Genomic DNA, 20,687 nt, shown 5'->3' on the forward strand with positions numbered 1-20,687 from the left:
GCCTGTGAAGAGCGAGCAGGGCACTGGGCATCAGAGAACGTCATGGTGCAAGCGAACATGGGCAATGCAAGAGAATTCCTAGCAGCTTGGTTTTCCGTGAACAATTCTGTAAACCAGCACTTAGACCTCGATCCTATTTTTGAGCCAATGTGGACATTTCTGGTCTGGTTGAGGACTATTGTAGTTTGTGAGTTAATGCATGCTTTGTGTGGCTGTTCCTGTTCCTCTACATCTGTGGTCCTGGGGCACTGTAGCACATGACCACGTTCACATGGACTCTTCTGTCTCAAGGGGCGTACAGTCGATAGGTTAAATGCCAGTAGGCCTTTTTCAACTGAGTTTGGGTGAGACTGGGGCTATGGGTTATAGGCTAAAGGTGAAATATTTCAGGGGAACCTGAGGGTGAACTTCTTCACCCAGAGAGTGGTGAGAATGTGGAACGAGCTGCCAGCCAAAGTGATGGATGCTGGCTTGATTTCAACATTTCAGTGATGTTTGGATAAGTGCATGGATGGGAAGGGTATGGAGGCCTGTGGTCAACTGCAGGTTGATAGAACTAGGTGGAATAATAGGTCGTCACAGACTAGCTGAGCTGAAGGGTCTGTTCTGTGTTGTAGCGTTCTGTAACTCAGTGTTCATTCAAAATGGCTGGAAGTGTTTCCCACTTCCAACATCAATGGCACCGAGAACCCGCTGAAGATGAAATTGGACTTGGTTTATCAGTGTCACATATGCCTCTCAAAGTTTGACCCTATGTCCCCGTTGTGAGAAGATCATCGGGGTCCCTCTTCCCGCCATCACGGATATTTACATAACACACTGCATCTGCAAAGGAAACAGCATTATGAAGGACCCCAAGCACCCCTCATACAAACTCTTCTCCCTCCTGCCATCTGGGAAAAGCACCGAAGCATTCGGGCTCTCAGAACTGGACTATGTAACAGTTTCTTCCCCCAAGCCATCAGACTCCTCAATACTCAGAGCCTGGACTCTGAGTATTGAAAGCCCAATAGCGTCTCTACTTTCTGCGAAAGCTGAGGAAGGTCTATCTCCCACCCCCTATCCTCACCACATTCTACAGAAGTTGTATTGAAAGCATCCTGAGCAGCTGCATCACCACCTGGTTCGGAAATTGCACCATCTCGGATCGCAAGACCCTGCAGCGGATAGTGAGGTCAGCTGAGAAGATCATCGGGGTCTCTCTTCCCGCCATTACGGACATTTACACTACACACTACATCTGCAAAGCAAACAAGATTATGAAGAACCCCACTCACCCTTCATACAAACTCTTCTCCCTCCTGCCGTCTGGGAAAAGGCACCAAAGCATTCAGGCTCTCATTACCAGACTATGTAACAGTTTCTTCCCCGAAGCCATCAGACTCCTCAATACCCAGAGCCTGGACTGACACCAACTTACTGCCCTCTACTGTGCCTATTGTCCTGTTTATTATTTATTGTAATGCCTGCACTGTTTTCTACACTTTATGCAGTCCTGGGTAGGTCTGTAGTCTAGTGCAGTTTTTTCTGTTTTGCTTTTACGTAGTTCAGTGCAGTTTTTGTATTGTTTCATGTAGCACCCTGGTCCTGAAAAACATTGTCTCATTTTTACTGTGTACCATACCAGCAGTTATGGTCGAAATGACAATAAAAAGTGATTTGACTTGACTTGAACGGCCAAAGGGGATCTGGAGAATCTCCATAGGCCAATCCCCTGTGCAGTGTGTTCAATGGATTGCGAAGGCATTGATGAACTCTGACCAGACTTTTGGAGGACGATGGAGATAGGAGGTCATCAATGGTCTATGCTGAGAGCCCAAGTAAGTAAGTACTGTCATATGTAAAGAGGTACAATCAAAAACTTGTCTTGCATTCTATTCATCTATTCATTACACAGCGCAAAGAGGCAGAACAAAATAAAACAATCGCAGGATGCAAAATGAAATGTAACAGCTGCAGAGAAGGTTCAGTGCCGGTAGGCAACAAAGTGCAAGGTCAAACCATGATAGACTGTGAGGTCAAGAATCCATCTTAACCTGCTTGGGGACCACTCAATAGTCTTACTACACTGGATGGAAGCTGTCCTTGAGCCTGGTGGTGCGTGCATCGGGCTTTAGTATCTACTGCCCAGTGGGAGAAGAGAGAATGCCCATTGAGAGTGGGGTCTTTCATTGTGCTTTACTGAGGCAGCGTGAAGTGAGTACAGAGTCCACAGAGGGAAGGCTGATTACCATGGTGGGCTGAGCTGTGTCCACAGCTCTCTGCAGTTTCTGGCAGTTATATGCAAAACGATTGCTGTTCCCAAGCTGCGATGTGCCCAGATAGGATGTTTATATGGTTCAGTAATAAATATTGTTAAGTCAGTGGGGTATGCCAAATTCGTCAGTATCCTGTGGAATCAGAGATGCTCGTGAACTTTCTTAGCATAGCTTTATGTACAGACTATTGACAATGTTTGCTCCGAAGAACTTGGGGCTCTTGACCACAGCCCCAACGATATAGACAGGAGCATGTGCACCTCCCGATCCCCTTCCTGAAGTAAATGACCAGCTCTTATGGTTTGCTGATTTTGAGGGAAATGTTGCCATGACACCATATTATTAAGCTCTCTATCCCCTTCCTCAAAGGTTCATTTATTATCAAAGCTTGCCACTCTGAAATTTGTCTTCTCCAGATAGCCACGAAACAAAGAAAGAAGATGAAAGTCGTTCAGAGAGAAACATCAACCCTCCCGCCCCCCCTGTACAAAAAAGAATAGCATCCCGATCATCAACTCCCCCCCTGACAAAAGCCCTCCCCCCAAAAAAATTGAATACAACCCAGCACAAAAAAAATCTAACAGAGCACTTGCAGAACATCAAACCCCAAACACCCTCACTTCGCACAGCAAACCAGCTCATCATCATTTGAGATGTGGTCCATTACAGTGTAATATGTGCAAACTTGTAGATGGAGTTAGGATTAAGAGTAGGACCTGATGCATTGCTTTGCGTTTTGTAAGTTGCCCCAAGAACTTGTGGCAGACAATGGTTCTTTCTTTGTTTCACACTAGCTTAAGGTCTTTTAAAAATCGGATGGGGTCTGCCATATTTTGATCCCACCACATCATCCCACAAATAATCCATTGGACAGGCGGAGACTTATTCCTAGGGCAGAAAAGTCTAAGACAAGGAGGCGTAATTTTAAGGGTGATTAGAAGAAAGTTTGGGGGATGTCAGAGGCGGGTCTTTTACACGGAGAGTGGTGGGTGCGTGAAATCACTGCCAGGGATGGTGGTAGATACATTCGTTCACTCGTTACGTGCCATGTCGTAATGACGTAGGCAATCACGATCTTTCCTTGACTGTGATAGTTCTTGGCAAATTTTTTTGCAGAAGTGGTTTGCCATTGCCTTCTTCAAGGCAGTGTCTTTACAAGACGGGTGACCCCAGCCGTTATCGATATGCTTCAGAGATTGCCTGCCTGGCGTCAGAGGTGGCATAACCAGGACTTGTGCTACGCACCTGTACCTCATATAACCACCTCTTTGCATGGCTTCACATGACCCTGATCGGGGGTGGGGGGTCACTACACCTTGCCCAAGTGTGACCTGCAGGCTAGTGGAGGGAAGGAGCACCATACACCCCCTTTGGTAGAGATATACCCCCACCCTGTCACCCACAGTAAATACATTAGGAACATTTAAGAAAAAAGCACCTGGATCCAAGAAAATTAAGTCAAGTCAAGTCACTTTTATTGTCATTTCGACCATAACTGCTGGTACAGTACATAGTAAAAATGAGACAACGTTTTTCAGGATCATGGTGTTACATGACACAGTACAAAAACTAGTCTGAACTACATAAAAAAAAACAACACAGAGAAAGCTACACTAGACTACAGACCTACAAGGACTGCATAAAGTGCACAAAACAGTGCAGGCATTACAATAAATAATAAACAAGACAATAGGGCAAGGAGTCAGTCCAGGCTTTGGGTATTGAGGAGTCTGATGGCTTCGGGGAAGAAACTGTTACATAGTCTGGTCGTGAGAGCCCGAATGCTTTGATGCCTTTTCCCAGACGGCAGGAGGGAGAAGAGTTTGTATGAGGGGTGCGTGGGGTTCTTCATAATCTTGTGCAGATGCAGTGTGTAGCGTAAATGTCTGAAATGGTGGGAGAAGAGACCCAGATGATCTTCTCAGCTGACTATGTGACATAGCCACAGGGCTATGTGGGAGGGAAGGTAAGATTAATCTTAAAGTAGGTTAAGAAGTTGACACAACATCTGAACTGTATTGTGCTGTAACATTCAATGTTCTTAAATTTCAATAAGGCCTGGACAACTCAAAACTTCTAATCTGCTCCTTCGACTTAAATTGGCAGAGGGAACACACCTCACCAGAGACCTGCAAAAATATTGACAGTGCATAGGATTGGCCTTGTACTATGAATGATGCATAGCTTTTGTCAAGCATTGTCAGGACTACTGGTGAAAATTGTATTTATGAATTCAAGAGAAAATTAAAGTGCTGTCTTATAATGGTACAAGATGCATTTTCAACTCATCCTCTGTGATGGAAAGAGCAGATGTGCTAAAAGTGCATCTTGTACCATTTATAAGACACTGCTTTCATTTTTTGACAGCACTGCTTCAAATCTCTGCTGATCTGCCGAATCTCCTTTAATGTATTTTCTTATTATTTATATTCCAACCCTAAACGGAAGTTGAATTCTCTCACGCATCTCAAAATTCAGTGACAAAGGGCAAAAAAAAAAATTTGATCAAAAAATTTGTCAATTTGTTTGTAATTTTCTGGGACATCTGACAGGTTCACCGAATCTTTACACGGATGCATTCTTAACCACGGAGCAAATTTAATCCCAGACTTCAAGTGTAATGTAAAAGGTTAGCCAACTGCTTAACGCCTTGGTATTTTTAGATACATTTATTTTCTTCAGTAAATCTCTCAGTATGCTGCTGGATAACAGAAATTATCATAACGTTCTGTGCATATCAGCTCTTGTCAGCTGTGTTCCATGTGGGCTTAATCCCTACAGCTCTTACTATCTTTGAATGTCTTCCTTTTCATTTTATGTTCCCTCCTTCCAGCCGAACTAATTACATTAAAATGTCCCAGAGCAGATTCACTGATGGAAAGTTGGCTCTCAACAGAATTATTTTTGAATCTAATTTGTGTAATATATTAACTGAATCAACAGTTATTCTTTATAAAATCCTAGGCAAAATGAAATAGCTGCTTCAAGATAAATATTTTTCTGGCCTGGCGATACCTTTTCCATTACATCATTTTGATCTTTGATCTTTATTTATAGATCAAATCATTTCCCATTACTGGAATTCAAAGAAGATTCAACTTGCCTTACATAAATGCTACTAACCAAAAGGTTCAATTTGTTTCTGGGTTTTCTGGGCTGGCCTGAACTAATTAAAATTGATTCTGGCAACACTGACGGCCTTTCCTGAGATGTAGTCGTATCTTCATTAAGTAAGCTTTATCAGAATCAATTTGAATCAGTTCTGCTTATGAGGAGGTCCAGTCATTTAACTTGTGTTTTTAAATTACCAAGGAGGTTTAAAATAATTGACTTCATTAACTTAACAGTTTAATCCTGTGCCCTTACCCATTAGAATGCTTGATGCAGACGGTAGCTTTGCAGCAAAAGTATGGTAGTAAGGATAAAAATGGTGTAAGATCAAGACGCCCACTTACTCAGATATGGTCAACAGGCAGGTTCAGCTTCACAAAGGATATCAGTGCTTCCAGACCATGCCTCAGACTCGGAGTTCAAAGTAACTTTATTATCAAAGTAAGTATAAATCTATCAAAGACTTGAGGTGCTGAAGATGCTGGAAATCTAGAGCAATACACACAGGAGCTCAGCAGAGCAGGCATTGGGCAGATGGGAATAACTGGGCTGAGACCCTTCATCGGGCAGATGGGAATAGCCAGCCGATGTTTTGGGCTGAGACCCTTCATCAGGACTTTCGGATGTTGAAAAGCCTCAACAGAATGGATCCAGAGAGGACGTTTCTTATGGTGGGCAAGTCTAAGACCAGAGGACACATCCTCAGGATAGAGGGGCGTCCTTTTAGACCAGATATGAGGACTTTCTTTAACCAGTGAGTGGTGAATCTGTGGAATTCATTGCCATAGGCAGCTGTGGAGGACAAGTCATTGGGTATATTTAAGGCAGAGGTTGGTAGATTCTGATGGGTCAGGGCATGAAGGGATACAGAGATGCCCCGACCAATCAAGAATCTATCAACCTCTGCCTTAAACATATGTAAAGACTTGTCCTCCACACCTACCTATGGCAGTGGATTCCACAGATTCACCAGAGTCTGGATAAAGGAATTCCTCCTCATCTCCATTTTAAAATGACACCCCTCTATTCCAAGGGCTGTGTCCTCTGGTCCTAGAATCTCCCACCATAGAAAGCATCCTTTTCACATCGACTCTATCAAGGCCTTTCGCCATACAATAGGTTTCAATGAGGTCACCACTCATTCCTCTGAATTCTGTTGAATACAGGCCCAGAGGCATAAATGTCTCATATGACAAGCCTTTCAATCCTGCAATCATTTTCGTGAACCTCCTTTGAACCCTCCCCAGTTTCAGCACATCCTTTCTTATAGAACGGGCCCAAAACTATTCACTATGCTTCAAGTGGGGCCTCACCAACGTTTTATGAACATCACATCCTTGCTTTAATATTTTAGCCATCTACCCTCCCCACACCCCCCCCCTTCCCCCTCACCTGGTCTCACCTATCCCCTGCCAGCTTGTTTTCCTTCCCCCTCCCCACCTCCACCTTTTTATTCTGGCATCTTCCCCCTTCCTTTCCAGTCCTGATGAAGGGTCTTGGCCAGAAATGTCGTCTCTTTATTTCCCTCCATAGATGCTGTCTAACCAGTCGAGCCTTTTATGTGTTTTGCCCCGAAGACCAAAGCTCACTGAATGGCCCAGTAATATTCCACTAAAGAGGTCCAACTCTTTCAGGGGCACTTTATTTCCGAGTTCCTCAAGTCCTTGGTTTGTATTGCTCAAGACTTCTAGCATCTGAAGAATCTCTTGTGAAATTGCCAGAGTGTAAACATTTTTGTATTCTTCAGTGGAGGAGATCTGCTGCTTTGACACATGTGCACCCAGCAGCGCCAGCGATATCCATGTTTTGTACAAGAATGTAACAATCATATGATATGAATACAAACTCCAATATGGGTGGTAGGGTGGAGATACATCTCTACCAAAGGAGGTGTAAGATGCTCCTCCCCTCTACTAGCCTGCAGGTCACCCTTGGGCGAGATATAGCACCTGCTTAGCCCCCTGATCAGGGTCACATGAAGCCATGGGGGCAGGTGGTGGATGATCGTATGAGCAGCTGGTGCACATCACAAGACCTGGTTATGCGATCACTGACGCCAGGCAGACACTCTCTGAAGAAGATTGACAATGGCTGGGGTCACCCGTCTTGTAAAGGCACTGCCCAGAAGAAGGCAACGGCAAAGCACCTGTGGAAAAGTTTGCCAAGAGCAATCAAGGTCATGGAAGGACCACGATCACCCATGCCACATGAGGAGGCACATCACAAATGAGAGAATGTATCTATCTCAGAGTTGAGTACAGAGCTTTGAAGTTTGAAAGGAAGGGATTGCACTGTCCAAGTAGAAAAAAAATGCAGCAGGTCATGGCAGTGTAATAGAGCTTTGACCAGTGACCAATCCGCATTTGTGTTTGATTAACAAGAGCAAGTTAAAGGAAGGCAGGGGCAAGCGCAGCAGCCATTGTCTGAGTGGGCAGAGTCAGAGTGGTGATCTTGAGGCTTTTGCTCTTCGAGCCTTCAGTCAGAGAAAACCAAGAAAAGAAAAGCTCGAGGTTAAGCTTTTTTTGATAAGTGCTCAGCTAGAACAGTAGAGATTACAGGCAAGATAGCTGAATGCTCAAGTTTTGGGATGTGGAAAGGCAGGGAGATCTCCAGTGTCCCTGACAATCCTCATTAAGGAGTTGGAGCTGGAACTGGTTGGACTCCGGATCAATCAGGAAGCTGAAGGGATGATAGACAAGACAGATGGAGGGATAGTTGCACCCAAGGTGCAGGACGCAGGAAACTGTGTGACAGACAGGAAGGGGTTAAGGAGCCAGTGCAGAGTGCCCCTATGGCCACCCTCCCAACAACAGGTATATCACTTTGGATACTGTTGTCGGGGGGAGGGGGGTGGTAGTTGACCTAACAGAGGAAAGTCACAGTGGCCGGGTCTCTGGCACTGAGTTCGGCTCTATGACTCCGACGGTCAGGGGGAAGAAAGGGCACACTGTGGTAATATGGAAATTGTTTGTTAGGGGAACGGACAGAAGGTTCTATGGGTGAGAATTAAATTCCTGAATGGTATGTTGCCTCCCGGGTGCCAGGGTTTCAGACATCTTGGATCGAGCCCTAGCACCGTTAAGTGGGAGAGTGAACAGTCAGAGGATGTGGTCCATGTAGGTACCAATGACATGGGTAGGACGAGTGACAAGGTTAGGGAGTTAGGTGTAAAGTTAAAGCTCAGGACCTCCTGGGTCGTGACTTCAGGGTTGCTACCCATGCCATGTGCTAGTCAGGCCAGAATTAGGAAGATTTTACAGTTTATCACATGGTTAAGGAGTTTATGTAGAAGAGAGGGCTCAAGAGTGTTGGATCATTGGGCTCTCTTGCAAGGAAGGTGAGGCCTGTACAGAAGTGACAGTTTGCTCCCGAACTGGAAGGGGACTAATATCCTAGTGGGAAGGTTTGTTAATGCTCCATAGTGGGGCTGGAGTTGCAGAGGGATGGGAACAGTTAGTGGAGAGGTTGTGAAGGCAGATGTTGGTAAAACCTCAGCCAAAGTCAGTAATCAAAACATTGAGCATGGTGTGACTAGTGCCCTGAGCTGCAAATATTTCAATGCAAGAAGTATCGTAGGAAAGGCAGATGACTGCAGGGCATGGATTTATGATATTGTAGCCATTAGTGAAACTTGGTTGCAGGAGGGGCAGGACTGGCAGCTCAATATTCTGGGGTTCTGTTGTTTTAGGTGTGACAGAGTGGGGGGGATTAAAGGAGGGTGGTGCCGTTACTAGTCAAGGAAAATGTTACAGCCGTGCTCCATCAGCACAGACTGGAAAACACAATTAGTGAGGTGTTATGGGTGGAAATGAAGAATAAGAAAGGTATGACTATGTTAAAAGGTCTTTGTTACAGACCACCCAACAATCCGAGGGAATTAGAGCAACAAATTTGTAAAGAGTTCGCAGACTGTTGCAAGAAACATAAGGTTGTTATAGTCGGTGATTTTAAATTTCCGCATATTGACTGGGGATCCCGTAATTGTAAAAGGACTAGATGGGACAGGAATTGTTCAGGAAAGTTTCCTTCCTGTGCGTAGAAGTCCCAATGAGAGAGTGTGTGACACTGGATCTGCTATTAGGGAATGAGACAGGGCAGGTGACAGGAGTTTGTGTGGGGGAATACTTTGCATCCAGTGACCACAATGCCATTAGTTTCAAAGTCAATATGCAAAATGATAGGTCTGGCCTGCGGGTTGAGAATGTAAATTGGAGAAAGGCCAAACTTGATGGTATCAGAAATGATCTGGCAAGTGCGGATTGGGACAGGCTGATTTCTGGCAGAGATATACTTGGAAAGTGGGAGGCCTTCAAAGATGAAATTTTGAGAGTAAAACGCTTGCACGTGCTTGTCAGAGTGAAAGGTTAAAACAACAGGTGTAGGGAGCTTTGATTTTCAAGAGATATTGACGCCCTGGTTAAGAGAGAAAAGGAGGTGCATGGCAGGATAGGCAGGTAGGAACAAATGAGTTGCTTAGGGAGTATAATAAATGCAAGAGAGCCCTTAAGAAAGAAATCAGGGGGGCTAAAGGTAGACATGAAGTTGCTCTAGCAGATAAGGTGAAGGAGAATCCTAAGGGATTTTATAGCTATGTTAAAAGCAAAAGGATTGTTAGAGACAAAACTGGTCCTCTTGAAGACCAGAATGGTAATCCATGTGTGGAGCCAAAACGGATGGGGGAGATCTTAAATTCATTTTTTGCATCTGTATTTACTTGGGAGATGGATGCAGAGTCTATAAAAGCGAGGAGAAGTGGCATCAATTTCATGCACCCTGTGCTGACTATAACGGAGGAGTTGTTTGAAACCCTGAGGCAAATCAAGATGGACAATTCCCTGGAGACTGACTCGGTGTCCTTTGGAGCCTACGGAAGACATAAAATTGCCAGGGCTCCAGCAGTAATATTTAGAACAACCTTAGCGATAGGAGAGATACTGGAGGATTGGAGGATAGCAAATGTCGTTGCACTGTTTAAAAAAGGATTTAAATAGAAACCAGGAAATTATAGGCCAGTGAGCCCAACATCAGTTGTGTATTCTAAGTACTGGATATATAAGTATTGGATAGACATGAACTGTCAGCATGGCTTCGTGTGTGGTAGGTCATGTCAAACCAAACTTACAAAGTTTTGAGAAAGTTACCAGGAAAGTGGGTGAAGGCAGGGCAGTGGATGTCAACTACATGGACTTTAGTAAGGTATTTGATTAGGTCCCGCATGGAAGGCTGGTGAAAAAGGTTCAGTTGCTCAGAATTCAGGGTGAGGTAGTAAATTGGATTAAACATTGGCTTTGTGGGAGAAGCCAGAGAGTAGTCATAGAGGGTCACCTCTCTGACTGGAGGACTGTGCCTAGCAGGATGTCGCAGGGATCAGTGTCGGGGTCCTTTGTTGTTTGTCATCTATACCAATGATCCGGATGACAAAGTGGTTAACTGGTTCAGCAAATTTGCGAAGGCAAGATTGCGGGTGTAGTGAACAGTGAGGAAGGCTATCATGGCAGAGGGATCAGCGTCAGCTGGAAAAATGGGCTGGAAAATGGCAGACTGAATTTAATGCTGGCAAGTGTGAGGTTTTGCACTTCAGTAGGACCAACTAGGGCAGGTCTCACACAGTGAACAGCATGGCATTGAGGAGTGCAGTAGAACAAGGGGATCTAGGAAAACAGGTACATAATTCATTGAAAATGGCATCACAGGTTGGTAGGGTCATAAAGAAAGCTTTTGGCACATTGGCCTTCATAAATCAATGTACTGAGTACAGGAGTTGGGATGTTATGTTGAAGTTGCATAAGATGTTGGTGAGGCCTAATTTGGAGTAATATGTGCAGTTTTGGTCACCTACATGCAGGAAAGATGCGGACAAGATTGAAAGAGTACAGAGAAAATTTACAAGGATGTTGCCAGGTCTGGAGGACCCGAGTTATATAGAAAACTTGAATAGGTTAGGACTGTATTCTTTAGAGCATAGAAGATCAAGGGAAGATTTGATAGAGGTATACAAAATTATGAGGGGTATAGATAGGGTCAATGCAAGCAAGCTTTTTCCACTGAGGGTGGGTGGCACTACAACTAGAGCTCATGGGTTAAGGATGAAAGGTGAGAAGTTTAAGGCGAACATGAGGGGGAGCTTCTTCACTCAGAGGGTCTTGAGAGTGTGGAATGAGCTGCCAGCACAAGTGGTCCACGTGAGCTCGATTTCAATGTTTAAGAGAAGTTTGTGTAGGTATATGGATTGTAGGGGTATGGAGGATTGTGGACCTGGCGCCAGTCGATGGGAGTAGGTAGTTCAAATGGTTTTGGTCCAGACTAGATGGGCCCAAGGGCCTGTTTTTGCACTGTTCTTCACTATGACCCTATCACTCTATGGGTACGTACTTTGATAATAAATGAACCTTTAAACCTCTGAGAATCTCTTCAAGTCGGCCTGATGAGTGACATAGAGGGGTTAGTGTTGCTCCCATGATCCTTTTGTCCTTAACCATGGCAAAAATAAAGGTCTTCAGATCAGCTAAAAATACTCCTTCTCAATTATTTAATCAATGCTGCAATTCAAAATCGTTTTCCCTTTGATTACAAAGCAATTGTCCCCGCTGACCAAAGATATTTTTTTAATTTAATGCATGTTTTGTAAGAAGTTGCTGAATAGAACTTACTGTACAGTCTATGTATTTATACTGTAGCTAGGGTACCTAAGACTTTTGCACAGTACTGTAGAAACAAATTTCATGATATATGTGAGTGATGATAAAGCCTGATTCCGATATGGGTCTCTATTGTGGACTGAGGGCGGGAAGGGGGCAGGGAGAGGAGAATCATGGTTGGGAAAAGGGGAGGGAGAGGGAAGCACCAGAGAGACATTCTGTAATGATCATTAAACCAATTGTTTGGAACTAAATGACATTGCCTGGTGTCTCAGGGTTGGGTGTGTCTGCACCCTAGACCCACCCCAGCACTCCTTCTCTGCCACCTGTCCCACACTCCTCCTGCAACACTCCACGCTTGCCATTCCCAGCATCCTTTGTTCCCGCCAGATTTACAAGCTTGCTTTCTGCTCCACATGGACAAATGGCAAAAATGTTTGGCACCCTAGCTATATACACATGCCTAAGAGTTTTGCACAGGACTGTAGGAGCAAAGTTAGGCCACTCAACTCCTCAGTCAGCTCTGCCATTTGATTTATTATCCCTCTTTCTATTAGAAAACAAGGTTGGAAAAACATTGAGGAGTGGGTACTTCCCATCCCCATACAAGCAATTTTGGCTGTTAACCTGCAAAGGTACATAAATACTATTGATAACCCATGGGTGAAATTGATACTTAAAATATGGAAAATTACTATAAAAGAATATAATCTAGAGGGAGATATTGCAATTCTTAAATGGTGTGCATATGACTCGGATTTTACACCAAATAAATTGGATGCTAGATTTAAGGACTGGACAGCTAAAGGAATAACTGTTCTTTGCAACATAATAAAAGAAGGAAAACTGTTCAGTTTTGAAATGCTTAAAGAGAAACACTTATTTGAAAAACAAGATTTTTATCGGTATTTACAGATGCGACAATATGTTAATAAGACGCTTAAAAATGTAACCAAGGCAAATACATGATTGATGGAGCTCTTTTGAGAAGCATATAATTCAGATAATGGTAGTAGAATCATTTCAAGCATGTATAAGGGGTTGTCAAATCTTAAAACACATTCAACTTCATACATTGAAAGAAAATGGGAGAAGGAAGGAGAGATAATTATATCTGAGGAAGAATGGATGAAAATATGGAGATATCAATGGAAGTGTACCAGTTCACAGAAATGGAGGGAGTTTGGATGGAAAAACTTGATAAGATATTTTATTACACCCTCTCAGAAATCACATTATGATGGTAACCTCCCTGTTTGCTGGAGAAATTGTGGAAATCAAAATGCAAATTATTATTATTTTTTGGGACTTCCCTATTATCAAAAACTATTGGAGGGGGATACACAATGCCCTACAAGACATCTTTAAATGTGAAATACCCTTAGAGAGTAAGACCATATATTTTGGATATATACCTCAAGAATGGTTGAAAAGAGATAAATATTTAATGAAAATACTGTTGGTGGCTGGTAAAAAGACTCTTACAAGGAAATGGTTATCACAGGAGAACCCAACTTTAAATACATGGAGGGAAATTACAATGGACATTTACAAAATGGAGAAGATAACAGCATCTGTTAACCATAAGCTGGAACAATTTGATTCATACTGGGAAAAATGGTTTAACTACATAATGCCTCATAGGCCTGATTTTATTCTCACAAATCAATGAATCTGTTGTAAAAAAAAAGATCACTCCCTACTTGTACATAGTTCTTTCCTTTTGCTTGTTTCTTCTTTCCACTCCTTTCTATAAGTGTATCCCTCAGATAAATACTTTGTGGAGATTTGTGATATATTATATGACAATGTCTGAAATACATCTTATGGAAATGTTTGATAATGAACCAATAAAAAAATAAATTACAAAAAAAAGAAAACAAGGTTGAACAGCTGAACCCTGATTGGATGAGGACTAACCAATCAGGAGGGATGAGTGATGGGACTAGACATGCCCAGGCATCATCCCTGATGAAGACTGTAGAGATTGTCATCAAAACATTGGTTAAAATTGATACTTGTACCCAGCTGGAAGCCTGAGAATTTTATCAATCTCCTCTTCAAATATACCCAATAGCTCCATAGCAGTCAGTAGCGATGGATTCCACAAATTCACCATACTCTGGCTAAAGAATTCCTCCTCATTTCTAATCTCCCTGAAGTACAGGAGGGTGAGGGGGGATTTGATCAAGATAACCAAAATATGAGGAATAGAGATAGTTAAATGCAAGAGCTTTTCTCACTGAGGTTGATTGATGCTAGAACTAGAGGACATAGGTTAAAGGTGAAAGGTGAAATATTTAAGGGGCAACCCGAAGGGGATCTTCTTCATTCAGAGGGTGGTGCGAGTGAAGAGCGAGCTGCCAGAGGATACAGTGAATGTGGATTGAATTTCAACATTTTAGAGAAGTTTGGACAAGTACATGGATGGGAGGGATATGGTCCAGATGCAGGTTGAAGGATCTAGACACAGTAACAGTTCATCACAGATTACATGGGCCAAGGGGCCTGTTTCTGTGCAGCAGAGGTCTTTAACTCTATGACTCTCAAGAGTCGGCCTTCTGTTCTGAGGCTGTGCCCTCTGGTCCTAGACTCACCCACTATTGGAAGCGTCTGCTCCACATCCACTCTATCTAGGCCTTTCAATACTAATTAATCATTTTTAATTAATGGGTTGAATTAGGGCCAGTACAAAAGCACGACATAGTTCTGCAGGTCTACCTGGTCAGAGCAGATTTCCTTGGAGACCGTTAATGTCAAAACAGCTAAGCACTGAATGCTTTTGGCTCAGCTCAGTCCTTTAGATATTGGGCAGGTCGGGTTTGGAAGGCCTGTGTTCGTTTTGTTTCTTATCAAGTACACTTCCAGCTGAAGATGTGGAGATGTGATTAATAAAGATTGCTTAACCTTGCCTAGTACCCTTAGGGATTCTCATCATCCAGACTGCTACATGCAATGTTGTATGAGCCAGAGCCTCTACATTACTGAAAGAACCACATTCACGAACGTGTACAATTTTGACTCCATTTCAAGGTCAATATCAGGAGGTTGAAATTCAATTTTCCTGGAAGTAGACACACACCGAGACAACAAGGCTTAACAAATCACATCAACATACCATTGTCCAGCCCAAGCCTCAGTGCTTTGGAAAATAATCTTTACAACTGAATGCCTGCCTAAAATAATTCAGTTTTTAAGTAAGCCACTCTTGCAGAGTACCAGTTGCAAGCAGAGGGAATCTGAAAGTCTCTTTTATCGATTTGCAAAACCCTACAGCGACCAAGAATCAAAGTTGAGGAGTTAGAAAGGGAATCTAACAGGGTGCAAAAATGTTAGATCATAACCCAATAGATAAAGAAAGTAGGAGCAAATGGACTTCTGGTAATTGCCTCCCCTCCTCTCCTTCACCATTCCCCATTCCAGTTTCCTTCACTCACCTTAACTCCTTCCCTGCCCATCACCTCCCTCTGGTACTCCTTCCCTTTCTTCCATGGTCTTCTGACCTCTCCTATCAGGTTCCCCCTTCTCTGGCCCTTTACCTCTATCATGAATCAACTTCCCAGCTCTTTACTTCACCCTCTCCCCACTCCCAGTTTCACCTATCACCTAGCATTCTTCCTCCCCTCCCCCCCCCACCTTCTTACTCTGGCTTTTCCCCTTCCTTTCCAGTCCTGAAGAAGAATCTCGGCCCAAAACATCGACTGTTTCCTCTTTTCCTTAGATGCTGCCTGGCCTGCTGAGTTCCTCCAGCATTTTGAGCGTGGTGCTTAAGATCTCCAGCACCAGCAGATTTTCTCACGTTTGTTTAACAAATGGGCCGTGCACATCAGATCAAAAATGCGTTCGGGTAAAATAAGTTTTTCCAACAAATCTAATGGTAATTTCACAGTCCCAGTCCCTTCAGTGCTCTTCAATGTCTGAATGTGAGTAGAGGAACTGGATTAGATTAGTGGTTCCCAAAGTGAGCAATATCGCCCCCTTGAGGTCAGTGGGAGTTTCTGGGGGGGGTGGCAATAAGGATAACAAGAGCGCTGGGGAGTTCTCAGTAGCAAAGGATGCAACTGAGGGGTTGCATGCTTAAATTTAAGAAATTAATTACTGCTTAGAAGTAATGTGATCTGCAATGCCTCATAGTTGCTACAATCATCACATAATCATCTCATCTCTTGCTTACCTGCCATTCTCTTAGACTTTGCTCGAAGAGCATTATATTTGTTAAAAAGCAACGTGACACTTTGGTGTTTGGCATATCTTGAGAAACCTGGACCGAAAGAAATTGTGTTATTTCCGAGCCTGGCCCGCGCATTGCCGTTCATTACTGCGGTATGGTGTTTGCTAGTATGATTCCCATGCTCTGAACATTCAGTGGCACAAATCCTGAGAATTAGGGTGTGGTGTTCAATGGGATAAAGTTCAAAATTGTCCCTTTCATATGATGTTGACTGCATTTCCCTGGACCACTGCCCAACTGAGATATCGCTGCCCCTCCTGATGTACCTTCAGCTACAGAGTCAGGTTTATGCCTGAGCTATAAAAATATCATAACTTAACCTTTATTGATTGCGAAGTTTGAGGTTGGACTTAAACAACAGGCGATTGCATCTACTCATTAATCAATAATGATGAAAAGGAAGCATAGAGTATCTGAAATATGGAGTTATAGCAACAGCAGCCAATGTATCTGTTGTGGGAAAAGTGTTTTCAAATCAGGCACTGAAACTATCCAGGCTCCTTGAGCATAAGAAGAGAATACACTCTGACAAAGCAAGTAAGAGTGTGGCTTATTCTCAGTCATTTTGCAAAGATTTTCAGAAATGGAAAGCACTTCGAAACATGGTTGGCAGCACTTCACAACAAAACAGCAATGGTTTAAGACAGACAGACAGACATGCTTTATTGATCCCGAGGGAAATTGGGTTTCGTTACAGTCGCACCAACCAAGAATAGTGTAGAAATAAATTGCAATATAAAACCATAAATAATTAAATAATAATAAGTAAATTATTCCAAGTGGAAATAAGTCCAGGCTTATTCAGTCATTATTCAGTCACCAGCCTATTGGCTCAGGGTGTCCGACACTCCGAGGGAGGAGTTGTAAAGTTTCAGTTGTAAATTTTCAGAAACGGAAAGCACTTCCAAACATGTTTGGCAGCGCTTCACAACGAAACAGCGATGGTTTAAGGGGTTCTTACGACGTTTACTGGGAATGACGGACAGTTTGAATGCTTGCTGTTACACATGGAAGTCAGCTGGCCCCCAAAAAGCTGCTTGAGACACTTTTATCCACTTTTTGAAACTGTGATAAAACTCTTTGAAAAAGAGCATGAGATATAGGAACAGAATTAGGCCATTTGGCCCATCGAGTCTGCTCCCCTTATTTCGTCATGGCTGATCTGTTTCCCTCTCAGCCCCAATCTCCTTCCTTCTGCTCATAACCTTTTATGCACTGAATAATCAAGAATTTATCAACGTCTGCCTTAAATATACCCAAAGACCTGGCCTCCACAGCCACCTGTGGCAATAAATTCCACAGATTCTCCACCGTCTAGCTAAAGGAGTCCCTCCTCTCTATTCTAAGCAGTGCTCTATTCTGACATCCCTCTATTCTGAAACGGTGTCCCCCTGGTCTTACACTCTCACACCATAGGAAATATAGTTGATCTAATGTATTATGCTGGAAATATTCAACTGACCAGGCAGCAGCCGTGGGCAGAAATACAATGTAACACCAAGCAACACACACAAAATGCTGGTGGAACACAGCAGGCCAGGCAGCATCTATAGGGAGAGGCACAGTCAACGTTTCGGGCCGAGACCCTTCGTCAGGACTAACTGAAAAGGAAGATACTAAGAGATTTGAAAGTAGGAGGGAGAGGGGGAAATGCAAAATGATAGGAGAAGACTGGAGGGGGTGGGATGAAGCTAAGAGCTGGAAGGGTGATTGGCAAAAGTGATACAGAGCTGGAGAAGGAGAAGGATCATGGGATGTGAGGCCTTGGGAGAAAGAAGGTGGGAAGGGAGCACCAGAGGGAGATGGAGAACAGGCAATTTACAATGTAACACTTCAGGTCTGGGACATAAACTGCTTCCTTCCCATGGATATTGCCTGACCTGCTGAATTCTTCCGACATTTTCTCTTTTACATTTCAGATTTCCAGCAGCTGAAGACTGGGATGTTTCATTCAGTAATCGACTCAAGTGTTTTGGGCCTGACACTGCTTATTTGTCAGAAATTTTTTTGCAAAGTTTAATGAAATCAATCTTCAATTGCAAGGTTCTCATCGAAGTCTAATGAGCCATCACCGCGTTTCTGTCCAAGTTCGCCCCATTTAAGTGCAACACTGGCTATCAGGACCTTTTCCAATTTCCGAGCCTCTCCGAGTTGGAAGAGGAAGAAAGAACACCAGATGATCATCTTTAAGTACCCAGATGGGAGAGCTGCGTAACGACATGTTAGAGAAATTTCAAGATCTTCTCCTGATCCAAATTCCAGATTGGATAATAAAACCATTCCAGAACATTTGTAATGAGAAATCAGCAGGAAGGACAGAGGGAGAACTGATCCCACAACAAAATGACTTTTCACTGAAGCTGAGATTCAAAAAGAAAATCATATCAAGACTTGGTTCCAGAAAGTAATCTCTGAACATTATCCTGTACTATGGTAAAAAAGTCAAAAGGTTCTTTATTGCCTTTTCAACGTCATATTTAGTGGAGCGTGGCTTCAGTGTTTTCGCCGAATTTCTTTAAGAGCAATGAAGCAAACTGCAAGTTACTGAACGTGGGGTTCTGAGCCTCTGTCTGAGTGACATTGAGAAGCTGACATCACTGCACCAAGTCCATCCATCTCATTGAAAGGTGGAAAAGCAATGAAGTAGTGAATAGCTGGACTACTAATGTGTCCAGATTGTTAGGGAATTAAGGGTTGTGGGGAAAAGGCAGGTAGGTGGAGATGAGTCCATGGTCAGATCAGCCATGATCTTATTGAATGGCGGAGCAGGCTCGACAGGCCAGATGGCCGACTCCTGCCCCTATTTCTTATGTTCTTGAGTTGGTGAAAACTGTTTTTACTGTAATTCAATGGATAAATAATTTTATTCGTAGCTTCAAATAGAAATGAATAATTTTTGCAATTATTTGGCACTGCTTCGGATCTGAGTCCTATTTTCTTTCACAACACATCATAAGTCAAAATACTTTATAGTTTTTACATTCTGGGTAGGAGGGGAGGATGGGCGCTGAGGTTGTGGTCTCGGAGCCAAGGGGGTGATAATCCAAAGATTTTGGGAACCACTGCGTCAGATCCATGTTGGACACACACAAGAGGTCCTCTACTTGATTCCAGGGGTCACACTCCGTAGCATTAGGGTACACGGTGCCAGACTAGTAATCCAAGCAACTCTAGCAATTCAGAGAATTGAGTACAATTCTGAGACAGCAGCAGTTAATGATCTAATATATGTACATGTAAAATGAGCCATTAGTAACAATGACTGTAAACTATCAGGGTGTTAAAGTATGAATGGTTCATTAATGTCTTCCTTCAGGGAAGGAAATCAGCCATCCTTACCCATTCTGTCCTAAGCCTGGTTACAAATGCATCACACAACTTAGGACATAGAATACAGACAGTATATATTCTCTCCCCCTCTCTCCTCTTCTCTCCCCCTCTCTTCCCTTCTCTCCCCCTCTCTCCTCTTCTCTCCCCCTTCCTCTCCCCCTCTCTAGCTCATGTGGTGAGCGCCCTTGACCAGGAGACGGCCACCCAGATTGCGGATTTCATACAGTCGCCCCCGGAAGAAGGCAAAAATGAAGCATTCAAGGCGCTGCTCATTGGGACCTTTGGCCTCTTGCGGCGTGAGCGGGGTGCCCGCCTGCTTCACCTGGACGGTTTGGGAGACAGAATGCTGTCAGCACTGATGAACGAGATGCTGGCCCTGGCTGACGGACACAAGCCCTGCCTTGTGTTCGAGCAAGCGTTCCTAGAGCAACTGCCTGAGGACATACATCTGAGGCTGGCCAATGCAGACTTCAGCGACCCCCAGAAGGTGGCGGCCTGGGCAGACATGCTGTGGAAAGCCAAGAGGGAGAGCGTGGCATCCGTCGGTCAGATTACCAGGCCACGTGCCCAACAGTGGACTAGACCAGGCCCGGGGGGGGGGGGGGGGGCGCACGCAACACAGAGGCAGGAGTGAGGAGGCCAGTGGACAGTGGTGGGGCACAAAACCCCGCCATTTTCACCCACCTTGCAAGGGCCAGGGCCAGCTGCCACTAATGACTATGGCAGCTAGCCACCAGGACAGCCTCTTGTACGTCTTGGGACAAACAGTCGGGACACCGCTTCTTGGTTGACACCGGAGCGGAAATCAGCATTTTGCCCCAATGGGGTATGACACCCGCAACAGGAAGCCAGGACCCACCCTGAGGGCTGCAAACGGCAGCACGATACGGACCTATGGCACCCGCACAGTGCAGCTGCAGTTCGGCGCCAGCCGGTTCACGTGGGTCTTCACTCTGGCCACGGTGGCCCAACCACTCCTGGGGGCGGACTTCTTGCGAGCTCACAGCCTGCTGGTCGACTTGCAAGGGAAAAGACTGGTACATGCCGAGACTTTCCAGCCGTTCTCCCTGGGTGCAGCCAAGTTGCCGGCCCCACACCTGGACTCCACCACGCTGTTGG

The 20,687-nt window shown here is 44.1% G+C and overlaps 1 long non-coding RNA gene across 1 annotated transcript in view; it reads left to right on the forward strand.

Annotated features, from left to right (window-relative positions):
- Positions 1 to 19,112, forward strand: part of LOC132380449 (uncharacterized) — a 224,436-nt gene extending 205,324 nt beyond the window's left edge. Inside the window, exon 3 of the long non-coding RNA XR_009507772.1 lies at positions 18,158 to 19,112. This is a non-coding gene — a long non-coding RNA (uncharacterized LOC132380449). The remainder of the gene's footprint in view (positions 1 to 18,157) is intronic.
- Positions 19,113 to 20,687: the final 1,575 nt, after the last annotated feature.

The sequence above is a fragment of the Hypanus sabinus genome, chromosome 24, assembly GCF_030144855.1.
Source record: "Hypanus sabinus isolate sHypSab1 chromosome 24, sHypSab1.hap1, whole genome shotgun sequence".
Lineage (NCBI taxonomy): Eukaryota > Metazoa > Chordata > Chondrichthyes > Myliobatiformes > Dasyatidae > Hypanus > Hypanus sabinus.